This window comes from Hemicordylus capensis, chromosome 5, assembly GCF_027244095.1.
Source record: "Hemicordylus capensis ecotype Gifberg chromosome 5, rHemCap1.1.pri, whole genome shotgun sequence".
Taxonomy (NCBI): domain Eukaryota; kingdom Metazoa; phylum Chordata; class Lepidosauria; order Squamata; family Cordylidae; genus Hemicordylus; species Hemicordylus capensis.
In genome coordinates, this window is record NC_069661.1 from 27576466 (window position 1) to 27590862 (window position 14397).

Below are 14397 nucleotides of genomic sequence, written 5' to 3' on the forward strand. Positions count from 1 at the left end.
GAGGAGAATGATGGAAAATAACTTTTTGAGCTTCCACAAATAGGGGGATGTATTGTGTCCCAAGCTTTGTAGTATAGAAGATTTCACGAATGATGGATTCTGTAAATGTGGCTTGGCAGCGGTGTCTATGTTGTGTATTCCTGCCTCCATTTGGCATGTAGTCAGCGTGGTGTAGTGGTTAGAGTGCTGGACTAGGACTGGGGAGACCCGAGTTCAAATCCCCATTCAGCTCTGAGACTTGCTGGGTGACTCTGGGCTGTTGTTGTTGTTTTTGTTGTTGTTGTTGTTGTTGTTGATGATGATGATGATGATGATGATGATAATAATAATGATAATAATAATAATAATAATAATGTAAACAATAATAATGTAAACAAGAAATAATAGGAACAGCCTATATTCTGCGATGATATCTATAATAATAGCAACAACATTGATAATAAAATTCAGCCATCCCAGGTCCTTGGGAAGGACCCATTGTTTGGATAAAACAAACCAGTCAGTAACACCTGTCTGACTGTGTAAACAACAACAACAACAACAATAATTAATAATGTATGCCATAGAATAGATTAGCAAGAAATTCAAGTATCTATAAATCTGTTCTTGAGTCCTTCACAGCAAAACCAGTACCTACTTCTTTTTCAGTTATTCAAGGATCTCTTCTTAATGAGATATTGAATCTGTTCTCACGTCCAGCAGGAACTGGGCTAAGGGAGCCCTGCCCAGTTTCTGCTGGTTGTGAGAACCTCCGGGAGTCCTGTGGCTCCCAGTGGCAGCTTAGCGGCAAGCCTGCTTACAGAACCACCCCTTTAAATGAGGTTAATGGAGTGAGCGTTTTGTTAACCTTATTTTTTTGCTTGTGTGTCTGCCATGGCTGCTTGCAGTCACGGTGGACATATTTGGGGGAGAGAGGGGGGCTCCCAGGAATGCACTGCGCGCTCGCACGGTGCATTACTGGGGCTCCAGGGGGTGGGGCGCTGTGCGGTGGCGCTTTCCTTCACCCGACTCCCGGAGTTGCCGGGTGAGATTTGGTGAGGCGTGGGAGCGCTGGAGTCTAGCCACTGCTTGTCTGGGTAGGCATTTCACCCGCCTGAGAAGGGGTAAGTGATCGTCTGTGGGGAGAGTGGGTCAAAGCCGCTCTCCCCGCTGAACCCCTTTCAGCTCTTCACACTGATCATGTGAAGAGCCTTTTTATATCTGTGGCATCTCACCATTTCTTGCTCCAGTTCAAGACAGACAAAGAAGAGTATTGTGTTTACCTGGATCCAAGACTAGATTCCCCCTGCCCCCCAATTCTTTGATGTTAGAAATTGGGGTGGATGGGTCATCTTACATTCAGTGCTGTTCATTTGGGTAAAGCCAGTGTGGTGTAGTGGTTAGAGTGCTGGACTAGAACCGAGTTCAAATCCCCATTCAGCCATGATACATGCTGGGTGACTCTGGGCCAGTCACTTCTCTCTCAGCCTAACCTACTTCACAGGGTTGTTGTGAGGAGAAACCTAAGTATGTAGTACACCGCTCTGGGATCCTTGGAGGAGGAAGAGCGAGATATATTATCTAAAAATAAATAAATAAAAAATAAATAAAAGTATAACCTGTATTTAATCTCTTTTTCTTTTAAGTGGGGTCATCTTAAATTCAAGGTCAGCTTCTTTGGGGGTAGATATGGTACTACTACATACGATGCAAAATGAAGATATAGAATTTGTTGCCGCACAATGGGATGTTGGCCACTACTTGATTCCTTTAAAATAGATTAGGCAAACTTATGGAATTTATATCTAGAAACATCTCTTAGACATGGCAGTAAAATGAGACCGCCTCATATTTGAGGCACTATACGTCTGGATACCAGATGTTGGGAATCACAAGAGGCATAGCTGTTGCCTTCATGTCCTTCTGTTGGCCTTCCTGGCATGTTGCTTCCTGGCATGTTGCTTCCTGGAGGTATCTGGCAGGCAGAATACTGTTGCAGGCAGAATGCTGGACTAGATAGACATTTGAGCTGGTCAAGCAAGGCTCCTCTTGTATTCTTGTGTTCTTAACTTTGGGTTCTCCTTTCCTCTCCAGCTTTTCACACTGGCATGTGTGCCATGATACACAACATTGCAGGACCATAGCTGATATGCTGAGTTACCAAAGTCTTTGGGTAACAGTTTCCAAAGTTGCTTAAGTTTCTTTGAGGAACATGTTCTAAAGAGTTATAAAATCACTAGGACATGTTTTTGGCCACTTATGAGTCCCTAGCTCATCTTGGAATTTTTTCTGGATTATATTAGAAAAGACTGTTACAAGACCCCTCTGGCACTGATGCGGGAAGGGTGGTTGGAAGTCCCTGTTTTGCATCATACTAAAGCTACATTAATTCTTTGCTTCTCACATCTTTGTTTCTCACATGTCTCTCTTATGTTTCTTTTTTAGATTGTGAGCCCTTTGGGGACAGGGAAGCCATTTTATCTATTTATTTATTTTTATTTCTCTATGTAAACTGCTTTGGGAACTCGTGTTCAAAAGCGGTATATAAATATTCACCATGTCATACTGTAAAGATGACTATAGTTATTGTATACTGACTCTGGAGTATTGCTGGAGGATAGTATACTTCTGGCTGCAATCCAATTAACACAGAGTATTTGCAGTTATGCCAGTTTATTTCTGTGGATGTTAATGGGGCTGGAGACTCTTGATAATGAAGTATTGTGGCTCTACTTGGATAATGGATCAGACGGTTTTAAGATTCTGCAACTAGGCAGTCCTGGGCCACATTAAGTCCTGGGCCAAATTCCTTTGAGGAATGCTAACTAGCACCTTTGTTGCAATACAGAGGAAAACGAGGCATGGAAAATGGGGACAACAAACTGGCAACAAAACTTGCAAACAGGTCACTTGTGATAGGAATTGAGGTGGTGGCCCACCACACTTTACTTTTCATTGGTCTTTTATGAAAACAAATTTCTGATTTCAATACTGCATGTTATTGACACTTAAATTGTTGTTTTATAAATTGTTTCCCCAATACTAGCTAATGCATCCCCTTTTAGTCATATCAGTGTAATATTTATTGAGTTTGGCCTTTTTCCTCCTCTCTCATGTGAAATATTTCACCATTTTGCTTCCCTACCAACATGCTCCTACTTGGGTAAGATAAAGTGTGCTGTCAAGTCGATTTCAGCTTCTGGCGCCCACAGAGCCCTGTGGATTTCTTTGGTAGAATACAGGAGGGGTTTACCATTACCTCCTCCCGCCCAGTCCGAGATGATGCCTTTCAGCATCTTCCTATATTGCTGCTGCCTGATATAGGTATTTCCCATTGTCTGGGAAACATACCAGTGGGATTCGAACTGGCAACCTTCTGTTTTTTAGTCAAGCATTTCCCTGCTGCACCACTTAAGGTGGGAGGACTACTCAAATGCAACTTTAACTTGAGTCCTATTCGCACATTATGTTCAACACTTGTAAAGTGTGCATAGCTACAGTTATTCACACATTATTTTGAATGTGGGTACAACAATACATTTCCTATGTGTGTCATTCATTTGAGATGCTTTTACCCAGGTTCATTTTCAAAATGAACACTGGTACAGTCATTCGCCCCAAAACATGTACAAGCGTACAGACATCTGTACACTCCTACAACATACTGTCTGAATAAGGCTTTGGTGAACTTGAAGCTGACAGCTTCTGACTGTTTTGTTTTGTTTTTAACCTTAAGTTGTAGAGCCAAGAAAAACAGGCAGCATATGTGGGTTTCAACATGAGATCTGCTGTAATAAAGTGGAAACTAGGTTGGGGGTGGTGGTGTTGGAAGATTTGATTTAACAGCAAAGGGTTGAACAGCTGGAGTAACCAGAACCCTCCACTCTTCTTTCCCCCGATTCTTTTCTCACAAGTTGGCTCACTTCTGGTAGCCTGACTAAGGGATAAATGCTGTGGGGAGGAGGGAATATGAGGTGGTCAAGTGTGGCAGAAGCAGGGCTTCTGCTTATAAAAAATTCCATCTACCTTTTATAGTATTACATTGGCCCCACCCTCATTTCTACAATCATAATCGCAGTTGATCCAGGTTTAAACACATGGATCTATTGTAGTTGTCACATCTAAGTTGGCCCTCACGTTTGCTCTTTTATCTTCCAGTTCATGGTGTGTGAATTTAAAGCAGCTTTCAGAATATTATCTTATTGGCTTAGTGAAATGGCTTAGTGAAACAGCCTTCTTTTCCTCTGTTCTTTTACTGCCAGTGCTTAGATGCAAGCTGGTTTTAGGGCATGGAAGTATTAGCTTAGTTATCAGTCCATAGTAATTTTGGATACATTATATTTTAATGGTGACCACTTTACTTGGTTGAATCTCAGTATTGCACTTGCTTCAGCTAATTTACTTGAGTTGTTGGATCCAATGAAATGTATTTTGAAAGGTGACTTTGCCTTTAGAATGCAATCTCTTATCTATATTTGCTTTTTACCTGGAAGTAGACATGCTATCTGGAGTAGATAGAATGGTACCCAGTGTTAATAGATTAGGCTTGGCTAATATTTGTGTAATGGTCAATGCAAGCCCTCCAAGGTGAATTCAGTGTTAATAATCTCTAGATGGTGGTGTTCATCAATCTCTTTCTCTCCTGTGCTGAAACACAAAGGCATGATGGAGTGGACTCACTTTACCAAGGCTTAACACATGGATAGTGTAAGCAATATCCTGACATGCCTGTGTTATTAGCACTCAAAAACATCTCTGGATTCAGGCGTATCAATGGTCATGTCAAAAAAGTACACTTCTACATTGCAGGATAAGAAAATTCTTCCATAGTCTCTGGTATCTATAGAAAGTTTGCTACTACAAACATCCTGACACCTTTTTGTTTTATTACATTTTATTATATATTTATTTTCATACTTCTTACAGAAGTATCACATTTGCACCCCACTTTCTTCCAAGGAGCACATACTTTAGGTTATCCCATTTTGATCCCAAAACAACCTTGAGAAGAATGAAATAGGCTCTAATTGTGTCAGAGGCTAGGGCTATTCACATGATTGCGCAGGTTGGTGCATGCATAATTCCCATCTTTTTAAAAGGCAGGAAGGACAATCCAGCCAATTATTAGACCTATCAGCCTGCTCAGCACAATCGGTAAACTCTATGCTAGACAACCTTACTGGAAATGAAGGGACTGGCTGGAACAAGAAAACATCCTGGTGGAGGAGCAGACTGGATTCAAGGAGGGACAATCCACAATTGACCAGAGTCTTGTTTTTCAGCACCTAATTGAAAAATACTTCACTCGCAACCCTGTCTCCCTGAATGCAGCCTTCATTGAGCTCAAGTCTGCTTTTGACTCCATATCAGGACCCAAATTATGGGAAAAATCCGAAGCTTCCTAAATTGACTGATGCCTGCTATTCCTCATTCGTACCCTGCATGATGACACGTCCCTGAAAGTTAGATGCAGCCCCCAAGGACACTCAGCTAATGCCGTCCCAACCCATATGGGCATCAAATAAGGTTGCATACTTACTCCTCTCCTGTTCAACTTCTACATAAATGACTTGGTGGGCCATCTAAACAATCCAGATGTCTACCCCCCTGAAGTTAGCAGAGAAATATAACTCCACCCTGTTATGTGTTGATGATGTGGTAATCCTCTAAAGGACCTGCATAGGATTTAAAAGAGTACTGAGGTTCCTCACCCAATACTGTAAGGAAGACCTCCTGGAAGTCAATTACCATAAAACGAAAATAATGGTCTTCGTTAAGAGACCTAGGACACACTCTTGGAATATAAATGGGGATGTTATTGACCAGGTCTCATGCTTCAAATACCTGGGGGTGGTTTTTCATGCTTCTGGGACTAGAAAGGTCCATGGTGACTTTTTTGCCCCAAATGCCCAGAGAAACGCTGCTGTCAGTCTAATATTATTCAGATCAAAAGGAGGCAATACATACCTGCAACCCTTAAGCTATTTGAAGCTAAGTTGATGGCACAACTTCTATATGGTACCCAGCTTGGCCCCTTCTCCAACTTTGTCCAGAGCAGTACCCTATCCATCCTCAGCACAGTATCTCTTCAGTGGCTGTTGCTTGTGTCTGTTTTATGTTTCTTTTTTAGATTGTAAGCACTTTGGGGACAGGGAGCCAATTTATTTATATCTGTGTAAACTGCTTTGGCAACTGTTGTTGAAAGGTGGTACATAAATATTCATTGTATTTGTGTATATATAAATATTCATCATCTTATTCATTCTGCAAGTCCCCAGATGTGTCTCCTCTACGAGCTTTGCGACTGGAAGCAGGCCTAGTGAAAGTGGAGGCCAGAGTTTGGCTGTCTATACTCAACCACTGGCTGTGATTATCCCACCTCTTAATGGGCCAAGCTCAATCAATGTTTATGGATGTCTTCCAATCCACATGGAATCGATCTCTATCTGCGAGACTATCCTTACTTGGACTCTCCTCTCCCCACCTACTCTCCTCGGCTCGGGACAAGTTGAACTCGACTCGGGACAAGTTGAAACTATTGAGTATGTTCTCCTTCACTGCCTGTTCTATAGGGATGTATGAAATGCCCTTTATTCTTCCACTACTCTCCTTGGGTTACAAGCTGGCCAGAGCACTTATCAAACAGCACATAAAGGATGCAGAATGCAAAACTGATCTAGATAGGTCCCTGAACTCTCCTCTCTCTGAAAGTCTAAGGTATATAACTGCTGGATACCTTACACAGCTAGAAGTACCTGGCAACAGAAGGACCTGTATCCTGGCTTGCTGTATCGCCTTCCCTCGGCTGTCCTTGAAGGAAGACCCCTCTCCTGGAACATTTGTGCCCCTGCGACTCGGGACAAGTTGAAACTATTGAGTATGTTCTCCTTCACTGCCTGTTCTATAGGGATGTATGAAATGCCCTTTATTCTTCCACTACTGGACAGGTTCCAGGATGCTCACGCCAATACTACATCTTCCTATTATTCTCAGACAATAATCCAGCTATAACATACAATGTTGCTAAGTTCTGTGTGGCCGCATGCAGAATTCACTGGGCTCTGACCACCAGCAAGAACTAACTTCTTCAATCATTCAACCTTGCTGCTTTTAAAGTCTGTTTATCGTCTATAGATTTTAGCATTGCAGCAATTTATAACTTATAGTATGTAACTTTGAACAGCATCTCCTAGATTTTAGCCCTACCATGACTCCATAGTCACATGCTACTTTTTTTAAAAGCAATTTTATAGTTCCTTTACAGCCTTTTAGTCATTCATAGTTTATAATCTTATAGTTATTTCATAGTAATCTTACAGTTTTTATGCTTGATGGCTCAGAGAAGTTCCCTGGCTATGCGGAGGTTTTTTTATACTGGAGGAGGCTGTTGTATGGTGCGCAGCTAGGACCCTATCCTTCCTATAAACCCCTAGAAGCTGTACAAAATAAATTTCTTAGGGCAATCCTGAGAGCACCCAGATGTGCTTCTTCTGTGATGTTGAGAGTTGATCTGGGTGTTCTGAGAATTGAGGCCAGAGCTTGGATGCTGATCCTAGCCTTTTGGCTTAGGATAAACTTCTTTCCTCAAGGATGGATCTCGGCAATTTTGGCTGATGGTTTTCAATCCTCATGGGCCCAGGCAATTCATGCTAAAATTATTTCACTGGGATTTCACTGGGATTTTCCATGGATTATCTGGTTTTGCTGAGCCATAATCAAGCTCTGCTGGCCTTGAAGCAGAGAATCCTGGATATTGAAAATCAATACGAGATCTCTATGATCCCTGAATGCTCAAGAAGGAGGTTGGGTTTTTATATTGCTGTTAGAGGTTCCACTACTCATTTGTATACCTTTAGAGAACCCATGCTATCTGCAGGCTTTTTTTTAGAGCAAGGTATGATATGCTCCCATCGGCTGTGCTTGCAGGGAGAGTAAAGAGAATACCTAGGGAAGATAGAATCTGCCCTTGTGGCTATGGGGAGATTGAATCCATCCAGCATGTATTGCTCCACTGCCCCTTTTACAGAGAGCTAAGATGCTCCCTGATATCTACCTGTCAGGCACCTTTTCTACGAGGCTCAGAAGATTTTTAAGCGTCTCTTATCTTCTGGCAGATCAATTTCCATCTGTTACATATAAGGTGGCAAAGTTTTGCTCTAATGTTATGTGGTTACGTCAGCATTTTATTTCATGTGTATGTTCTCCTTGAACTTTGAGTCTTATTATATTCATGCTTTTGTTGTTAGCAATTTCTAGTTAAGTTTTTGTTTGGTACTGTATGATTGATGTTTTATTACTTTCTAGCAATTGTTAACCTTTTGCAGGATTCTCTGTATTTTATTATGTGTAATTGATTGTAAGCTGACCATGGGTTGTAAAACAAACAAACAATCATATGCTAATAGGCATAGATAGACTCTATTGCTTTTATTTGCTTATAATATCATCTGTTATATGCTCTTTTTACCTTATTCTGGTCTGAGACCGTAATAAAGATTGATTGATTGACTGATTGATTGACCCCCACCCCCGCTTCTGCCTTGTTCCTCCCCACTCCTCCCCTATTGCTGAGGCCAGGCATACAGGGAAGGAAAGCACAACTGCCCCCTCGCCCTCTCCAGCCTGCAAAGCCCTTGCTTCCTGCTAACTTGATGCTTCCTTTCACCCAGCTGGCACAAAGCAAGCATTTCATCGACTGAAGAGGGTGAGGAAGCTGCCAGGCTTTATTTCCTAGCACTGACCACAAGGACGCAGGGTGGAATATGGCCAGAGTGGGTCTTTGTACCTGGCCTCTGGAGCTGGAAGAAGGAACAAGGCAGCAGCAAGTGGGAGAAATGCTGCCCTGGCAATGGGGGTGGCCAGTAGAGAAATGGGATGGTGTGTGTGGGGGGTCATTCTCTGGATTGTTGCTTTGCTTGCTATGCCCCGGTGTGAGAAAATGCATGATGCAAATCATACTACACATGACAGGGAAGAGGTTGAGAATTCAGGATGGGAATGTTATTTCCACCACCTCCAGTTACGTTGTACATAACAAGTACACCATTAGAGTAGCTCCAGAGAAAATCAATGACAGCTATGAACAACCAACCCCTTTATGCCCTCATTGTGTATATCTGTGTCTTGTTTCAAATGAGGTGCTGTCAGAAGGGAGCTGGGAACCAGGGGTTGGGCTAGGAAGGCAGAGCTGAAAATTGAAGCCATAGTAGGAGCACACGGAAACACACTGGAACCAGGAAGACTCTTGTTGCTCAGGCAAAATCCCAATCGAAACAGGAGGGCTTTTATAGCCCTTCGTGCCCAGGAGTTCCCTGTGTGAATAGGTAAGGCCAGTACAGAGCCTGAGAACACTTCACCATCCAGGAAGGTCTCCAGACTACAGTTCTGGTGATTTATCAATCCTGGTAGCTCCAGACAGGCTACAAACACTAAGGCAAAGTTTCTCAAACTTGTGTCTGCAGATGTTCCCATAATCTGGGAATCCAGTTTTGAGAACTCCTGCACTAAAGCAATGTCTACATTCTACAAAGGATAATATCTCCCCTTCCTCCCCTTAATTTTCCTCCCTCTGGACTGGTCTTTAAGAGTTTTGTTCCTATTGTGTGTATGCACTGGTCTTTTGCATTATTCTGTTTGTGTTCCTCGAACATCTTTTATATAAAAGTGTAGATGTTCTCTGGCTAGAGAACTTCCTCCCCCCGTCCGCCCCATTTGGGCTGTTTGACATGAATTCCTTTACTTTTCTTGGGAGAAAAACTAACCTCCTTGAAACGGGGAATTCTTTTGACTAATTAGAATCATTTGTTTGCTTTGAGCTGTTTGTTCTAAAATACGATTCTTTAATTTCTGTTGGGAGCCACACAAAGATACCAAACATTATTACTGATAGATCACTTTATTAAAACAAATAGCCCTGCTCTATAGAAAGGACTTTGTATCCAAAGTTGCATTATTTTCCTTATGTTTTGCTTCTCCAAGTACTGGCAGTTGTATAGCTGCGGAATCTTGTGTAGTGCTACGTGAGCTCATTTTTTCTTGTAAGCATTTTCAGTGATTTTACCATGCAGAAAAGGCATCAAATGAAATACTACCTTTTTCATGTTGTAGCACTTTTCTTGTAATTTGCTGCACTCTCAGAAGTTTAATGATAGATTCTTATCTTCTCAAAAGATTTTGAGCTCTATTGAATTTAAGTAATTTCCTTAATTATCTTAATGCTGTCCCTGTAATTATTTCAAGATGTTTCCCTTTATCAGAATTTGCCTGGCGGGGCATATAATTGGCATGGCAGGGTAAAGGCCAACTTGCTTTATTAGGTTACCTTGATGTTGCTTCTGCGGAATTATTCACAGTGCATTGTTTTAACGGCTGTTATTCTTTTCTGAATACCACATTGTGAGAGATCCTCAAAGCAAACTTTCAACAGTGTTGTACTTCATTGAGAACTCTTGCAGGTTTTCTGCACAGTCAATGTGATTGTGTTCCATAATTTCAAAATGAAGCATTTTTAATAAGTTTTCCTTCAACTTTTGCTTCTGCTCATACTAAATCCTTGATTTTGACCTGTCATTGTTTAAGTCTTTGCTGGTGTGAAATTCAGAGAAGTGATCCAGCCCACCCAGTGGGTAAATGGGGTAATCTTTTCCAGGTGGTGAACCTGAAGGATCAGCTGAACTTCTTGCAGTCCCCTTCAGTACTGCTATTCTGAGCTGTTCCAGCCTCAGGGCCCTGGTTTCACTATTGCACCCCAGTATGATTATTTCCTTTTCCTTTCTTTCTCTCACTCTCCAAAATACAAGGAACCCTACTAAAAATAGTGGCTGATGTTGCAGTGAATGGCACAGCCAGCAGAAGCACTGCTAGTGGAACTGCTCATTCTGAGCAGCCCTAACACTGCCATAGGACTTTGCAGCAGCCACAGGGCGAGTGGTAGGGTGACAGAAGGCTGTGCATCATTTCAGCCACCAAACGTAATATAAAACGTTTCTACACAGTTTGATTTTTTAAAAAGTAATGGGAAGAATCCAGAGCTTTAGTGGAGTGGTGTTCCACCAGCAGAACCTTTTTATGGTGTAAGGAATGTTGCACCTTTGCAAGGGATCCTTTTGCTTGTTCAGGGTCCCCTTGCACAAGAGCAGTGCTGCTTCTTTGAACGCAAGCAGCTTGCACTGATGGAGCATCACTCTGTTAAAGATCTGAATGCATCTGTTGACTATGTCCAAGGCTCTGATGCTTTGCACACTTACCTGGCACATCATAACTAAGCAAAGAGATAGCTTTTAAAGTGGTGATTCTCTTATATTTAGCAGGGGGAGAGCAATTGGTCCTATCCAGTCCGAGCACAGCATCCCTCCAGTGGCTGTTGCTGGTGTCTACCTTTTTAAAAAAAAATAGATTGTGAGTCCTTTGGGGACAGGGACATCTTATTTATGTATTATTTATTTTTCTGTGTAAACCACTTTGAGAACCTTGGTTGAAGAGTGGTATATAAATATCCATCGTATTAGAACATTTAAACATAGTGGCTGATATCCTGACTCATTTACTCATAGTGGCTGGTATCCTGACTAATAATTTACTCATTGAAATTAACAGCACAAGTCCCACTGAAATTAAGAGGACAAGCTTGTTAATTTCAATGGGACTTACACTGAGTAATTCAGTCAGGATTTTGGTCAGTAAGACTGACTCTCAAGTAAAGATGCATAGTGCTACATAGTGTAAATATGCATAGAGCTGCACAGTGTAAGCTGCATAGTGTAATTTCTTGCACATTGAGCATTTGAGACAAACATCCCAACCAAGAATAATGCAGGAGATGAATCTCTGCTTAACCACCAGAACGGTACTGTATTTCATGTGCTAACTACATAGATAATTAGATGTTCAACTAACAGTTGAAGCCATTTCTCTCTCAAATATGTATATAGCTCAAATACATGTTCAAAACTGGATCTCATATTTTCTCCATTTCACCAAGATATACTCTTCCTGTTCCATCATCCTAACATTGTGGAAGTCTTCATCTGATTGACATGTGATTAGGTCCCATAACATGTTCTGAAAGCACATGATGCCATAACTTTGCTGAAGCTAAGCAGGCCTGGAGTTTGTTCAGAGTCTGGTTGGGAGAAACGTAAAGATCTTTGACAATAGTGTACCACCCAAGTTTACTTCGATTCCTTCTTCCTTCCATATGCCACTCTTAACTGCAATTTAATTTATGCTGTTGCTGTACCTTGAAATTCGAATTTTTTAATTTAAATAAATAAATCTTCCACAGACCACAGATTTCACCACCATCCACTCTCTGAGGGAGAAGTAGCACATACCCAGACATTCGCATTAATCTACAAAATGCCACCAGAAAAAGGGTAGGCATGAGCATCATGTAGAACATTAATGTGTCTAAAGAGGAGATGATTCTCTTAAGGATCCACTAAAAAAATCAATTTACTGTCTAGTTTGTTGTCAGGTATTGGAGGAGTTCAGCAAGTTGTTCATTGAATACAGAAACAAAACTAATGGCTTACTGATACTAGTAAACAGCATGATATGTTTGCAGTAAATGTATCTTGTACTGCCCCTCCTTCTAAATATTTAAAATGTGTTTTTGTATGGGGTAATACAGAATAGCCTTTTCAAATTGTTTGCTAAGGAAATCTATTCATTTATTACTTTTATTACATGTATATAGTGGTATACACAGGGTTGCTAGGCTTGTTTGTAGTGTGCCTTATTTAGACTTCAGTTTGCTTGATCTTTAAGTTGGAAAAATTGGTTTATTTGAAGATATATGGCTTATACTGAAGCTGTATTAATAAATACACAGTGGATTCAGTGTCTAATATGGTTGTATTCATTATAAATTAGTTCAGATCTGATCCACTGAGCTCTACTATTTTGTTAAGATGTTGTTGTGATATCACTCTGTATTTTTGAAAATAATCATAAGGCAGTTTGCAAGAGCATGATTGCTACATTTAATTATGTGTGAAGAGTAGGAACAGCTTCAGCAACAGAAACGTTTAGGGCCAAGTTACACAGGAGAATAATGTACTTCAGTTCTGGTTGGACTATAGTTTGGACTGCAGGTAAAGGAGTGACTGCTTTCTTATATAAATAAAACCCTTGGCACATAGAAGAAGTGTCATGTCAGTGACAAGGCTAGGCTAGAACTCGGGTCTCTAAGAGGCTGTCTTTCTGTATATAGGGAATGTTGTAATGAAGACTCTTTGATGCCATCCAACAAGAGCTATACTACATGATTCTGCTGTTGTGCATCTGGACATTTAAGGGGTGGCTTTTATTTTATTTATTTATTTAAAATATTTATACCCCGCCCCTCCAGTGCAATACTGCTCGGGGTGGCTTACAACAATAACATACACAGAAACAAGTAATAATTTTTTTTTAAGTCAGATTGAAAACAATTATTAGGTTCAAATTAAAACAGAAAACTATAAAAAAGTTAAAGATGCTAAAGAAGCTACCAGATATAACAAAATAATGATATTAAAAAGCCTCCTTAAAAAGGTATGGTTAAATGTACAAGCCAACTACTTGAATGTAACTGTAAGCCCTTCCAAATAATTGTTGTAAATGTTATCTTAAGCTAACATTTATCTACACGTTGGGAGAGCTTTTTTATCTTATTTTTTGGGGCCTGTCTTCTATTTTTCTTTTCCTTCCATCTGAACAGCAAGCAAAGGGATAGGACAGAGATTGGGAGACAGGTCTGGACTACCTCCCTCCATGGTTCTCTGTGCATGTAATCTGGATTTGAACCCACACAGAGGCTTCCATTAACAAATGTGGACCATCAATGCTTTATGTTCACACTGTCCAATGTGGCCTACTTCCCCTAATAGCTGTCTGAAAGTGATGCTGGTCCCCACAGTAGCAGCAACCAGCCTCAGACTCGAAGTGGTGCATCTGTGATCCCCAGCATCCACATGAGAAAATAGCATCATGGCCATGATGGTACTTCTTGGAGTTCTGTGAAAATGAGGATAAAGCCTTGAAGGCCCTACTTCTAAACATTTCACCCAGCATGCTTATCCAACATTCCTGCACAACTGAGGATCAATGACACGAGTGCTGATATCAACTTCAAAGCATGTAGACAATGTATGGAGGGGGAGCAGGACTGAATTGTTGGCTCTCACCTCACCTCTGTGCAATCAATGGAATACTAGAATTTTAGTGTTGAAAGATAGTCCCTAGAGATCTTCTAGTCCAGGATTGCTGGTCATTGCCTGTAATAAAATTCATCCATCCATCCATCCATTCTTTTAGTCCAGCTTCCCTGCATAGTTTAGGTAACTGTTATATTATTATTCCTGACAGCTGGCTGTCCAGCTTCTGCCTAAAAAAACTTCAGCAAAGGAGAGCCCATCACTGCATGAGGGAGGGTGT

At 41.1% G+C, this 14397-nt stretch overlaps 1 protein-coding gene across 2 annotated transcripts in view; it reads left to right on the forward strand.

Annotated features, from left to right (window-relative positions):
* BMPR1B (bone morphogenetic protein receptor type 1B) overlaps positions 1 to 14397 on the forward strand; it is a 367640-nt gene that overhangs the window by 90349 nt on the left and 262894 nt on the right. The gene's annotated exons all lie outside the window — the stretch shown is intronic.